Source organism: Labeo rohita, chromosome 22 (assembly GCF_022985175.1).
Source record: "Labeo rohita strain BAU-BD-2019 chromosome 22, IGBB_LRoh.1.0, whole genome shotgun sequence".
In the NCBI taxonomy this organism is placed as follows: domain Eukaryota; kingdom Metazoa; phylum Chordata; class Actinopteri; order Cypriniformes; family Cyprinidae; genus Labeo; species Labeo rohita.
The window spans coordinates 44,696,099-44,706,307 of NC_066890.1; the positions used below are offsets into that span (position 1 = coordinate 44,696,099).

General features: G+C 34.8%; 1 protein-coding gene and 1 long non-coding RNA gene across 2 annotated transcripts in view; both read right to left on the bottom strand.

Moving 5' to 3' along the window:
- The window catches only part of LOC127153519 (NACHT, LRR and PYD domains-containing protein 12-like), a 44,392-nt gene extending 42,478 nt beyond the window's left edge, over positions 1-1,914 (bottom strand). The window contains exons 1-2 of the mRNA XM_051094609.1: positions 1,736-1,914; positions 1,287-1,406 (exon numbers count right to left, since the gene is read on the bottom strand). The gene's annotated coding sequence lies outside the window, so the exon portion shown is untranslated. The remainder of the gene's footprint in view (positions 1-1,286; positions 1,407-1,735) is intronic.
- Positions 1,915-9,078: 7,164 nt separating this feature from the next.
- On the bottom strand, positions 9,079-10,157 carry LOC127153522 (uncharacterized). The gene is made up of 2 exons (XR_007825280.1): positions 10,054-10,157; positions 9,079-9,639 (listed from the first exon to the last, which is right to left on the bottom strand). It is a non-coding gene; the product is annotated as an uncharacterized LOC127153522 (long non-coding RNA).
- Between the last annotated feature and the right edge of the window lie 52 nt (positions 10,158-10,209).

A 10,209-nucleotide genomic window follows, 5' to 3' on the forward strand; every position in this document is an offset into this window, starting at 1 on the left:
CATGATGTGTGGCCAAGTATGGTGACCCATACTCAGAATTTGTGCTCTGCATTTAACCCATCTAAGTGCACACACACAGTAGTGAGAAGTGATCAAACATGCACACACACACCCGGAGCAGTGGGCAGCCATATTGCTATCGCTGCAGCGCTCGGGGAGCAGTTGGGGGATCGGTGCCTTGCTCAAGGGACTCACCTCAGTCGTGGTATTGAGGGTTGAGAGAGCACTGGATATTCACTCCCACCACCTTCTATCCCTGCCAGACCTGGGACTCAAACCTGCAACCTTTTGGTTACAAGCCCAACTCCCTAACCATTAGGCCACGGCTGCCAGGTTATGGCACTGTTTTGGTTCAGTTCTGCCTAAAAAGATGTGGTCCAATTTTGGGCCGGGGAACACATACTAATCTGGGCCACACTTTAGCTGTTGATATGGACCAGGTCCAGGCCAAAGAAAAAAATTGCCAAAATTGTTAGATTGTACTATACAATTTCTTTCTGACTTTACGAAATGTACATTCTCTGCTCTAGTTTACTCCTTCATGTTTCAGTCCGTGTTGTCTAAACATCCAGCGTTATGGCAATTTCGCACCGACCAATCAAATCAAAAAGTTATTAATTATGAAGCTGGTATATTCCAAATAAACTGGTAATACTTTTATTCCAAACCATCTAAAATTGTTTAATTCCTGTAGAAATACATTAAATGATTTTTAAAGCTGTTTTTCGCAAAATCCATTTAATGACTTCCACTGCTTTTTAATGCCCCGCGGAAACTCTGATTGATCTGGAAAGCATCTGCTGTGTAAAAACATCTGACAGATGTCTGTAAGATGTCAGTTTTACATGCATTCTAAATAATAAACATCTTAAAGACATCTATTAGACGTCTATTTGACATATGATAGGAAATGTCCTATAGACGTATTGCAGATGAGCTATACTCTAAAAATATGTCTTGCAGATGTAAATGCAGATGTCACATATACATCTCCGAGATGTATGTATACCATCATGGACACTTCACATGGTGCAATGAAATGTGTTTTTTTTATTATTATTATTTGGCATAAAAACGAAAGATGTAATTGAGAAGCAAACTACACTTTTATGGGACTCTAGACAAGCGTTTGCATTTTTAGACTCTTACAAATGAACACAAAATTATCAAATTGTTTGTCCAACTTACTGAACTTTTATGATAAACACTTGACTTGGGTAACAGAGCTGCAATATTGAAACTAAAGATGCGTTTTTTAATGATTCTTTAAACAGACTCAGTCTTACCTCTGTCTCTCTGAGACACTCATCTCAGACAGAGAGTCCTTTCCTTGCTCCTCTGACATAATGCAACTGCCATTGAAACTCATATCTTTGTGCTGAAGACATTCAGCTGCTCAGCACAACCTGGACATGACAGCAGGGGGTGAACAATGACAGATGTTGAACTGGTAATAAACAAACTGTATTAAACTGACACAGTTAATATTACATTCCATTTAGTGCAACCAAACAGTGTCAGGTTAAGGTGCACTGCAGATCATATTTATAACGTATTTGATCATTATGTCATGCTTAATATTGATTATATTAATTTTGACAGCTTTCACAATAGTTGAATATAAATGTAGGCTGTTGAGCTGAGTAAACTGAAACATTCAGTTTAATCATATGACATAATATTAAATTAAATGAGACATTAAAGCGTCATTCGCTGCCCGCTTGGGTTTACTTACCCGTCTAATTGTAAAGGTCTGATTTCCCGAATGATTTTGATTTTACATTATGGGGAAACAAGCTAATATAAAAAGAGGGAATTAAAAACAAATACTTAGAAAAATACGAGGACGTTTTCAAACTTGCAGTAGTATGACAGTCGTGAGCATAAAGCACGCTGAGCAGAATGGTTTCTTTTTCTCCCCTTTACGAACCTTGTCACATATGGTGCGACTCTTGCCAAAGAGACCCGATATCAGCATTTACAGTAGGGTGGAGTAGGGGAAAACGCCCCAATGGGTAAAACGCTCAAGATAACTATGGACTATGTTGACAAGAGTGATGTAGAAGTTTTCACCAAAAAATGCGGCACTTTGTGTTTATTACATATACTTCAAATAGAGTAGCCTATATCCTCAAAACACAGCAACGTTTTTGTTTTAAAATTTAATAACCAACTAACTTCACGCCATCATCTTTATTAACCTAAACTCAACATGTATTGTATTTTATTTATTTTTATGATAGTTTTCAAGCATTGCTTTCTGGGCTGTGAATCGATTCATTGTCTGCCTTTGACACTTTCGGTTTCGTTTATATAAATCTAAAATGAGTCCAATCTATTCACATGTAGGCTATACGTACTTTGCGAATAATACAATAGTTTTGCAAAAACTTGCTTCTGGGCTTCAAGGAAGACAAATAGAGAGATTGTGGTAGTAAGAAGAAAGAAATGTGTCAAAATTACTGTAACTTACTCTTTCAGCAGATCTTTTACAAACCATCTCACTACTACTATATTGTCATTTAATGCCAGGGCAATATGACAAAATAAAATGTCATATAAACGTGCTTTAAATAATAATTATCATCACTAGATTTAATTGCATATACATGCATAATTAGGCACCCAAACACAGCAAGATGAAGTTTAAAAATAAATAAAATAAAATAAAATAATAAAATAAACGAATTATCAATTATAAAACATTTAGAATATTAATGTCTAGCCTACTAAAAGTGATTGTGCTTTTAACAAAACAAATAGCACCAGGCTGAAGAAATCCAAATTCACATGCAATAAAGTTTGCAACGAATCCATATGGGTATATTTGTAGCAATAGCCAAAAACTGATCGATTTTTCTTTTATGCCAAAAATCATCAGGATCATGTTCCATTAAGATATTTAGTACATGTCCTATGTAAATATATCAAAACTTCATTTTTGAATAGCACGCTGCTATATGCATTTAAGAACGTCATTTGGACAACTTTAAAGTTGATTTTCTCAGTATTTAGAATTTTTTTTTTTTTTTTGCACCCTCAGATTCCAGATTTTTGAATGTATCTATTTAAGTGTATCTTGGCCAAATATTGTCCTATCCTCACAAACCATACATCAATGGAAAGCTTATTTATTCAGCTTTCATATGATGTGTAAATCTCAATTTCGAAAAAAAATGACACTTATGACTGGTTTTGTGGTCCAGTGTCACATACAGGTGCATCTCAATAAATTGGAATGTCATGGAAAAGTTCATTTATTTCAGTAATTCAACTCAAATTGTGAAACTTGTGTATTAAATAAATTCAGTGCACACAGACTGAAGTAGTTTAAGTCTTTGGTTCTTTTAATTGTGATGATTTTGGCTCACATTTAACAAAAAAAAAACACCAGTTCACTATCTCAACAAATTAGAAATCTTCATAAGACCAATTAAAAAAAAAAAAAAAAAAAAAAAATGTTGGCCTTCTGGAAAGTATGTTCATTTACTGTATATGTACTTAATACTTGACTTTGGTTTTAAAAAACACAGTGGACCAACACCAGCAGATGACATTGCACCCCAAATCATCACAGACTGTGCAAACTTAACTCTGGACTTCAAGCAATTTGGGCTAAGAGCTTATCCACCCTTCCTCCAGACTCTAGGACCTTGGTTTCCAAATGAATTACAAAACTTGCTCTCATCTGAAAAGAGGACTTTGGACCACTGGGCAACAGTCCATTTCTTCTTCTCCCTGTTGTCTGTGGTTCAGGAGTGGCTTAACAAGAGTGTGTTTTGATTAGCTAATTGGCATGTCACCATATTCTAATTTGGTGAGACTGTGAATTGGTGGGTTTTTGTAATAATAATAAATAATAAATTCTATTTGTAATGCACCTTTCTTACACTCAAGGTGCTACAAAAAAAAAAACCAAAAAAAAAACAACCAACCAAACGACACAATTCCATAAAATCACAATACCAAAACAAAAATGTTAACATTAACTGTAAGATTACAACTTAAAAGCTTCATTAAAAAAGATAAGTTTTAAGTAATTTCTTAAAACAATCAAAAGATGGAGCATTCATAATAGGAAAAGGCAGAGAATTCCACAACCTGGGGGCAATACAAGAGAATGACCTCCCACCCATAGTTTTGAGTTTACAGCGAGGCTGGTACAAAGTAAGAGAACCAGCAGACCAGAGAGGCCGGAGATGGTGTGGACACTGTAACCAGATTACAAATATACTCAGGGGCCAGTCCATGTATTGCTTTATAAGCCAAGATAAGAACTTTAAAATCAGTGCGTGATTGGACTGGAAGCCAGTGTAATTGAGAAAGCACACGAGTAATATGACTGCGGGATGGTGTGTAAGTTAAAACATGAGCAGCTGAGTTTTGCACATATTGCAGTCTCTTAATCTAATTTGCAGGTAACCCTGCAAAAATTGAATTACAATAATTAAAACTGGATGTTATAAAGGCGTGAATTAGCCTTTCTGCGTTGGACATAGAAAGAAACATGCAATATTCCAGAGATGATAAAAGGCTACTTCAGTAACATTCTTAAAATGAGTATTAAAAGTCAGCTGTGCATCAAAAATCACACCCAAATTCCGCACCTGCAATCATTGCACTGCTCTGTGGTGAGGCAATTAACCTTAGAGATCAGTTGGGTTAGATTATTAATTATATTAAACAAAGCTCGTGGATTGGAAACCCCACTACTAATAATCATTGGATAATACTCTGTTTTTGCAATTTTCAGCGAATTATGGTACTCAATCTGATGTTGTTGTCGTACATAAGTTTGTGAACTGTTAGACCAGATTTCCTATATTGTCGCTCCAACTGCCTACCAACTCCCTTAAGCTCACGAAGCTCAGGCGTATACCATGGAGAAGACCTCTTAAAAGAAACAACACGTTTCTTCACGGGGCAAGCTTATCCAAAATAGATGTAAGGGCAGCATTATATTGGTCAATGGAGGTCACAACTGGTAGTTCACCAATAGTATGTATAAAAGTATCTAGGTTAATATCTCTGATTTTTCTAAAGCAAATTACATGCTTCTTGGTTGTCTGCAGAGAAGATGGAAACACACTAAAAGTAATAAGTTTATGGTCACTTATACATGATACATCAGTGCACTCAAGCTGGTCGTCACACCTGTAGTACAAACCAAGTCCAATGTATGACCATGCTTATGTGTTGGACAATTGACATACTGAGTGAGATTGAAACACTCTAATATTTTCATAAAACATACAGTATTTTTACAGATTTGATTGTCCACATGGATGTTAAAATCACCAGTTAAAACAATAGCTGAACAAATTGCACTGGTAAGTGTCAAAAGCTCAGTAAATTCAGAGAAAAACACAGGGTTAAGTTTCGGAGAACGGTAGATATTTAAGACAAGAATTGGTGAATAACTATTCAATTTGAACGCCAAACATTCAAATGAAGGAAAGCAAGGTAGAGTAACTTTCAGTGACAGAGACATCAGAATATAAATATATATAAATATATATAAATAATATTATAATATATAAATAAAAGCAAGACCTCCACCTTTGCCGGTGGTTTGTGGTTGATCAGTATAAGTGTAGTCTGGTAAGGCACACATATTAAGATTCAAACAGTCATTTGGCTGATGCCACATTTCACGGAGACAAAGAAAGTCCGGATTCTTGTCCACAATAATGTCACAGATTGAAGCCCCTTTTTATTTATGGAGCAAGTGTTCAGATGCACACCACGTGCCGTTTTGAAAACGACGATCCAGACGCCTTTCTGACCAAACTGCGTTTGGTCATACACTACCTGTATGAAGACTCGGGCGGGATCCCTGATGAACATACCTGGGCCGGCGGAGAAGTTGCAGTGATCGCAGCATTTGCAAAACACAGGTAGGATGAGGTGGACAGTGCTGTAAATTGAACAGTTCAGCTGGAAGGTACTTTACCATGGTGAAATCGAAGTGTTCGAGGTATTTCTTGCCGTAAGCTCCAGTTAAGATCACAAATATAACTGAAAAGCAACAAAACAGCATGTTGCCAACTGATTAAATCCAGGTGAGATTAGGAATCCAAACACAGCTGATCACACATTCATTTGCAGTTCAGTAAATCATAGTCACCGTATATTGCAGTCCAAGCCGACAAAACAGATAATTGTGCAATCGCATTATTCAGACAAGATAAACAATGCAATTCAATAAAACCGCTTTCTGTTTCTGATGGAGAAGCAGCAGCCACACTGCGCCAGCCTACTCACACCATAAGTTTTTGTTAAATGTGAGCCAAATTCATCACAATTAAAAGAACCAAAGACTTAAACTACTTCAGTCTGTGTGCACTGAATTTATTTAATACACAAGTTTCACAATTTATTTTACTGAAATAAATAAACTTTTCCACGACATTCTAAGTTATCGAGATGCACCTGTATGTGGAATTGCAGAAGCAGCAAGTTCTACTTCCATTTAAGTATCAAAAGCACACATGTAACATTTAGGCCTAATTAAATGTTACCTTAACGCCACTTGCCCTTCAGAAATCATTCTAATGTGCTGTTTTACTGTTTAAGAAACATTTTTTTTAAAACAATTATTATCAATATTTAAAACAGTGGAGTAATTTTTTTTCAGGATTATTTGATGAATAGAAAGATACAAATATCAGCATTTATCTGAAATAAAACACTTTTGTAACATATACACTATTCCATTCAAAAGCTTGGAGTTAGTATATGTTTAGCATTTTTTGAAGGGGAAAGAAATTGTAGAAATTAATACTTTTATTTAGCAAGGATGCTTTAAATTGATCAAAAGTGACAATAAATACATTTATAATGTTACAGAAGCTTTTTATTTCAGATAAATTCTGTTCTTCTGAACCTATTAATCAAATAAACCTGAAAAAAATTCTACTTGGCTGTTTTCAATATAATAACAATAATAACAACAATATTTTTTTTATTATTATTGTGCAAATCAGAATATTACAATGATTTCTGAAAGACCATGTGACTGGAGTAATGATGCTAAAAATTCAGCGTTTAAATGTTTAAAGTTACATTTTACAGATACTCACCCCCTTGTCATCCAAGATATTCATGTCTTTCTTTTTTCAGTCATGAAGAAATTATGTTTTTTGAGGAAAATATTTCAGGAATTATCTCCATATGGTGGACTTCACTGGTGGCCGCAAGTTTGAACTTCCAAACTTCCAAAATACAGTTTAAATGCAGCCTCAAGGGGCTCTAAATGATCCCAGCCAAGGAAGAAGGGTCTTATTTCACTAAACAATCTGTCATTTTCTAAAAAATAAATAAATAAATTATATACTTTTTAACCGCAAACACTTGTCTAGCTCTGTGATGCACATCCATATTTGTGCAGTTCTGTTCAAGACAGTTAGGGTATGATGGCAACCTCCCATCCCATTGTTTCATCCAACTTCAGAATCATCCTACATCACTGCATAAGTACTGACGCAATGTTTACAATTTGTAAATTACAAAGTGAACATGCCAAGAAAGTCAAATGCCCTTTACAAAAAAGGTAAAACAGCGATGCAGGACAATTTTGAAGTGGGAGGAGAAAATGAGATGAGAGTTTTTCGACATACCCTAACTGTCTTGAATGGGACTGCACAGAGTACACATGTGCATTGCAGAGCTAGACAAGATGAGCATTTGAGATTAACAAGTATATAAATTGTACATTTTTGGGAAATAACTGATCGTTTCGCTAGATAAGACCCTTCTTTCTCATCCTGGATCGTTTAGAGCTCTTTTAAGATGCATTTAAACCTCATTTTGGAAATTCAAACTCGGGGGCACCATAGAAGACCACTATATGGAGAAAAATCCTGAAATGTTTTCCTTAAAAAACATAACTTCTTTATGACTGAAGAAAGAAAGACATAAACATCTTGAATGACAAGGGGGTGGGTAAATTATATGTACATTTTTGTTCTAAAAGTGAACTAATCCTATAATCTATCTCATATGGATTCACTGAATAACAATTTTGTTCAAAGTGTGCTCATTCCTGACACTGAGCTAGTTAAATCGCACCACTCTTGTCATGGGTTCACTGTGAAGGGCTGCCTGTATGCAATCGCAATCTACTTCCATTTCCAGTTAATTTATAACGCACATAATAATACAGTGGTGTTGACCACAGTTGTTAGTTTATCGTACAAACAGTAAGACATTAAAAATATAGCAAACACAAATAACCTTAATTAAAAGATATTAAAAACATCAACTCGTAGAAGTCATAAAACTGTTTAAACATCTGCATACTTTTAAAAACAAAATCTGTGACTCTCGACACTCACGTATGATCAAATGCTTACAAAAATAAAAGTTTCTGAATGCCCTTTAAACTCACCAAGAGTTGATGATTGTCTATAATATGCTACATTGTTGATCATGATCCATTTGATCCACTTATGATGCTTTTCTGGGTTTTCTTGAAGTAGCACTTTCATTGGTCTTGGTCTTCTTTGACAGTGCATAAAGGTCAATTTGTGTAATGGCACCATTATAAAATGACAGTAGCAGACATGTAGATCTTTACAGCTTAATAAAATATATTTAAAAACAGAGACAGTTCTGTGGATTCAATTTGTGGATTGGAAGTCTATTCCATAATTTTTTTTTTTCCCCACCAAAAATGCCTATCATCTTTCATTTTATATCTGGCTTTTAAATATTTTAGCCCCTTTGCTCTGTTTCTGTTTCTGTTTTGCTGAGTAATACCGCATTATTTAATTTGTAATTTGTTCTACCTGTATGCATTAATTACATAAAGCTACTAGCTACTACCAGTGTTGGGGAGTAACTAGTTACATGTAACACAATTAAGTAATTTAATTACAAAATAAATGTAACTGTAATTAGTTACAGCTACTGAGAAAAAAATGCGTAATTAAATTACAGTTACTTTTGAAAATGTTAATGATTACAAAGAGGGTTACATCTATTTTTTTTTTTCACACACACACACACACACACACACACACACACACACACACACACACACACACACACACACAAAAGAAACTTCAGCACAGTAAATGCAAAAACAACAACTTTACAATAAAACAATCAAAATATTAATTAGAGCTCAAAGACCTGTTAATTCAATATACCACTTATACACACATATTTATAATTGTCCATGCTTTGACCAAACACCACAATTAAATGATTAAACTTCAAGGAATTATGGGTATTGGGTATTCAATTGGGTATTGACCAGCCACAATGCTTCTCAAGTGAGCATGTTAAAATAATAGATACAACAATGTGAAGTTTAAAATTCTTAGCCATTATTGTCCCCAGAAAATTCACTAAATGCTCAATGACATGCAGGGCTAGCACAAAATGGTTACGGGCAATGCTGCATCTGTGCATAAAACAATGTAAATATTAAATTTCAGTATTTACAAAGAAAAAAGATTTCATATTAATTCATATTAAATTCTAAAGTATAAGTATATGCAGTTAAGACAGATTATATTTCTACTACAAATTTATTCCACGCTGTTGAGTGGAAATGGTGTTTTAAGTGTTATCATCCTACAGTCCACTATATGATTGATGAAGGCTCCTGGACGTGTCTGTTCTCAGATTAACCTGTATATAAAACAAAATAACCATTTGAATTAACACTCAACCAAAAGCTATAATTCAGTATCACATATGCATAGTTTTATTATAGCAAATTTGTCTAATTTGAAGGTTTAAACCTCCTCCAACCTGTATGTATAAGTAATCATTTTACAAAGCAATAAATACAAGCTTGTAAAATTACCTCTACATTAGTTAAAGCAGGCCAGTTTAAAGGATTAGTTTCAGTGTATCTTTAAAGGGCTCTACACAATTCCAGCTGAATTTCTTATTCAAATTTAGATAGTGTTGTTCTCACTTAAAACTCATAGAAACAATGATTATATCATGTGCACTGTAGATTATGCTGTACAGACATCACACATTAGTTTATCCCCATAAACACAGTACTATAGTGAGGTTCTTCTGAGGATCTCCTACCTGAAGTTGACAGGTTCTGTTTGCACAGCTTCTTGAGCTTAATACCCAAATAATCCACCAACGCGTTTTAGACCCATTCTGAACCAGCTTTCACTGTCTAGACTGTAAGGAGGAATTGGATAAGGGGGAAAAAAAAAAAAATCAGTGTTGGCTGTA